Source organism: Arachis hypogaea, chromosome 9 (genome assembly GCF_003086295.3).
Source record: "Arachis hypogaea cultivar Tifrunner chromosome 9, arahy.Tifrunner.gnm2.J5K5, whole genome shotgun sequence".
Taxonomy (NCBI): Eukaryota; Viridiplantae; Streptophyta; class Magnoliopsida; order Fabales; family Fabaceae; genus Arachis; species Arachis hypogaea.
In genome coordinates, this window is record NC_092044.1 from 26,474,846 (window position 1) to 26,479,624 (window position 4,779).

A 4,779-nucleotide genomic window follows, 5' to 3' on the forward strand; every position below is an offset into this window, starting at 1 on the left:
GATCCACAGCTCGACCCGTGCACCCGACTTAACCCGCTTCGCAACCCGCGTGCCACCTCCTTGCTTTGTCAGCGTTGACGCATTCTCCTCCTTCTATCAGACGTTGCCACGTGTCCTTTCTTGCTAATGTGGCAGACAGTGGGACCCTTCCTAAGGTTTTTTGATGAGCTCTTTTCGATTCTGCCCTCTATTTTCTTATTTTCTGCTCCAAATTTGTGGTTTCTTTTCTTTTTTGCCTTTGTTTCTATTATTATTGAGAAACCAGATATTTTTCAGCCTATTCCTGTTATCCTTAATGGCTCCAACTATGCTCATTGGGTTGAAGCCATGCAAGAATTTCTTAAAGGACAAAATTATGGCGATATGTGGCTGGTGATATTGTTTGTCCTATTAAGCCAACTGTGACTGACAAATCCAAAGATGGGACCCCCAAATCCAAGGAGGATGTTGAAAAGGACTTTGCAGAGAGATTGAAAGATTGGGATAGTAAAAATCACCATATTATCACTTGGTTCCGCAAACTTCTACTTCTGGTATTCATTTATAGTTTGGGCGTTTTAAAACTGCTAAAGATGTATGGGATCATTTGGCAAAGCGTTACATTATTTCTGACCTCTCTCATCAGTACCAACTGCTAAAGGAGCTTCTTAGCATTAAGCAAGAACGTGGCCAAGTGGTTTTTTATTTTCTTGCTCAGATGAAAGTTATTTGGGATCAATTGACCTCTTGTGAACCTGTTCTTAAAGATTGCACTGATGCTAAGGCATATGAGGATTATTAGAACCAGACATGTCTTATACAGTTTCTTATGGCACTTACTGATGACTATGAGCCAGTTAGGGCTTCTCTTCTTCATCAGAGTCCCTTGTCTAGTCTTGAAGATGCTCTTCCTCATCTTAAGTATGAAGAAACGTGCTTGGGATTGACTCACTCTAAGAGTGAAACTGTCTTTGCTACCACTGACAGAAAGGGTAAATTCTGTCAAAACTATAACCGTCCTGGGCACTCCTTCTTCGACTGTCCCTCTATTGAATGTCGTAAATGCAAACAGAAAGGTCATATTGGCCCCAATTACCCGAAACTGTTCTGCCATTATTGTAAGCTCTCGGGTCACTTGATTACTACCTGTCCTATTAGACTACCACGTTCAGATCAGAACAAGTATCAAACTCACCCCAACAACTTTCCAAATGTTCCTGTTTCTACTGCTACTGCTGTTGCTGAATCCACCAATTCTACCTCTCTCAACCCACCTTCTATCTTTCCGTCAGACATTGAATCTCTCCTTAAGCAATTTCTCTCTCTTTTTCTGGTAATATCTTTGCTGCTCTTTTCATCCCTCTAGGTAATTTTAAATGGTATTTTGATTCTGGTTATTTTAATCATATGTCTCCTTTGTGTCATCTTTTCTCGTCGTTGTCTACCACTACAAATGCACGTTTTGTCAACACTGCTAATGGTTCCCTCTTGCATGCCACACATCAGGGCTTTATTTCACAATCCAATATTCATCTTCCTGATGTTTATTTTATTCCAAAATTAAATTGTAATCTTATCTCTGTCAGTCAACTTGTTGAGCTCGGTTTTGATATCAATTTTTCTATTTCTAGTTGTTGTGTGCAGGATTGTCGGATGGGAAAGATCGTCGGGATTGGTAGTAATGTCAGAAGATTGTTTGAGCTTGAGAACCTTTATGTTCCCTCTACACCAAATCTCTGTGTTGTTTTCTCTCCATCTACTCTTCACTTGTAACACCGCCGTCTTGCCCATAGCTCCTTAGAAAAATTGTGTCTTCTTATGTCTACGGGAGTTTTAAGTCAAGTTCAAAATGAGTCTTTTGATTACATTTCTTGTCAGAGTGCAAAACAACCTGCCTTATCCTTTTATAATAGTTCCTCTCTTACTTGCTCTCCTTTTGATCTTATTCATTTTGATGTTTTGGACCCTGCTCCCACTGCTTCTATGGGGGGGGCTCGATACTTTGTAGTCTTTATTGATGATTATTCACGATATACTTGGGTTTATTTGATGACTAATTGTCATGAGCTGCCTCAGATTTATATTAACTTTGCCACTAAGATTCGAACTCAGTTTTCAAATGTCATTAAAATCTTCAGATGTGATAATGCTATGGAATATCGTGTCTCCAAACTTTTAAATTTTTTTGCTGAACAGGTTATTTTGTCTGAGTTTTCTTGTCCTGGTACCTCTCAACAAAATGGCAGAAATGAGCATAAACATCGTCATATTCTTGACTCTGTTCGTGCAATACTTATTTCCTCTTCTTGTCCTGAGCGTACTTGGGGTGAAGTTGTTCTCATTGCTGTTCATGTTATCAATAGACTCTCTTCTTCTGTCCTTGGTAACACTACACCTCTTGAGTTTCTTTATCATACTTCTCCCAATTACAGCTCTCTTCGTGTTTTTGGTTGTGTCTGTTTTGTCCTTCTTCAGCCTCATGAACATAATAAGCTTGAACCTCGGGCTCGTATGTGTTGTTTTTTTGGTTATGGCTCTGAACACAAGGGTTATCATTGTTGGGATCCTATCTCTCGATGTATTTGTATATCTCGTCATGTTGTCTTCTGGGAGCATCACATGTTCTCTAGTTTTTCCTCTTTTGAGTCCATTCCTTCTACTTCGTCACTGTTTTTTACTGACCCCAATGTTGATCTCTTTCCTAGTGATGATACTACAGGTTCTAAAAAAAGAACAAGTTTTGATTCAATTACATCATGGATACATTCAAATGCTGAGATCATAGCTTGGATGCTGCCAGTACATTCAACAGAACGATCCACGCCTCCATTGGTCATTTCAGCAATTACCTGTTGAGCAATATTAACATCTTATTCTTTCTTACATGAAAGTATAAATAATTATGGAGAAAAACTTAGAAAGAACTAACATCTTGTACATCTTTGTTATGATCTTTCGGGTTCACAAATTCATTAACCCCAAACTTCTTAGCTGCTAGTAATAGTAAAATGAGAAAATACCATTAGTAAGTGAATACAATTTGTAGATTTGGGAAACTTACTCAATTTATTCTATGATTAATCATCTACATTTGATTCAGAGAGAATGGCATTATACCTAATTCGAATTGGCTAAAAACTAAATCAACCCCAATGATTCTTGATGCACCAGAAATCCTTGCCCTTTCAACAGCCTCAAATTTGGATTGAAAAAAGAACAAGAGTCGCTACTCACTAATACCCTTGATCCATAGCTATAAAAACTGCAACGCAAAGAAAAATAAAGGCTAACATACAGCAAGACCAACAGCTCCGAGCCCAAAAATAGCAACAAAAAAACCAGGTTTTGGTTTTGCAACATTGATAGTGGCACCAAGACCTACAAAACATGAAAATGAAATTGAGTTGTCAGAGAACAGAATCACCAACAAATAAAATGTGAAGAAATATACTTATCTAGGGTGATGTTGCAAACATGTGCAGATTCCACAGTTGAGAACACAAACTTTGTCAAGTGGTGCTTCAGGGTTGATCTTTGCAACACATCCAGCATGAACCACAATGTATCACTAAATGTGGAGGTCCTATCAAAATGGTAAATTGGTTTTTCCTTAATAGAGAATCTTGATTCTTAATCATGGATCATGACACCCCTGTCAGTGTTGATCCTGAAAAGGTCACACATGTTTCTCTCCTCTAACTTGCAATGAGGGCATTCACCACACTCTCCAGTGAACACAGGGAAGGCATAGTCACCTGGTTTCAGATGAGTCACTCCCTCTCCTACACTCTCCAAAATCCTGCACCGTTACCAATATCATTGTTCTTTAACTTTCTTAATCTTGTTTGATATAATGTTATATAATGAATGAACCAACGTACATGGTAATGAATCACATGACTTAATACAAAGAAGTTTAAGCTAAGGGATTTAATTCTTATGACACTCAGTTTAAAAAATAGTAGAGAATATACATACCCTCCAGCTTCATGACCAAATATCCGAGGAAATAATGGAGTCTGGCCCTGAAATTGAGAAAAGAGTTAGAAACATATTAAACTCTTGTGATGCATAATAATAATAATAATAATAATAATAATAATAATAATAATAATAATAATAATAATAAAGAAGAAAAACTTGAGAGATGAAGAAACAACCATAAAGTAATCCATATTCCCTAATCAACTTGTGATCAAGCTACATCACTATATAAATTTCAAACCTTGGCTTCCCAGAAGTAAATATTGGTGCGGCAAAGTGAGTTGTAGAGGATCTTCAAATGAACTTCACCGGCCTTAGGTGGCGCAACCTCCATTTCTTCAATCACCAATGGTTTCCCTGCCTCCCATGTAATTGCGGCTAAAAAAAACACCACCACATTCCAATCAAGTCCATTTAGTTTTTGAAAACTCAACTAAGAGTAAAACAAATTTAGTCATGTATACCTCAGTCTTAAATTTTCAAATTTTCATTTACTAACTGCACAACCTCTTTCAGCATTGATATATTCACATCCCCATTAGGTAGAGATAAAACCATATTATCCAACATTATCCGGGTCTAAGAAGTGTTCGTTTGGGAAGCATAATGTAATACTTCTTTAATTTTTTCAAGAGTTCTAGTCTCAACCTGGTAAAAATGAAACAAACTTTTCAAAACTTATGCAAGACATCATAAAATTGAAAGTTAAACAAAATTAAAAGTAATGTCAATGAATCTAACACTGTCCCCACCAAAGAAGGGCTTCCCTTTGCTGCACTTCCCAAAAGCTTCTTCCACTCTCTCAATCACTTTTCC

General features: G+C 37.4%; 1 pseudogene; it reads right to left on the reverse strand.

Moving 5' to 3' along the window:
- Window positions 1–2,520: 2,520 nt before the first annotated feature.
- LOC112709035 (alcohol dehydrogenase 1-like) lies at window positions 2,521–4,533 on the reverse strand (annotated as a pseudogene).
- Window positions 4,534–4,779: the final 246 nt, after the last annotated feature.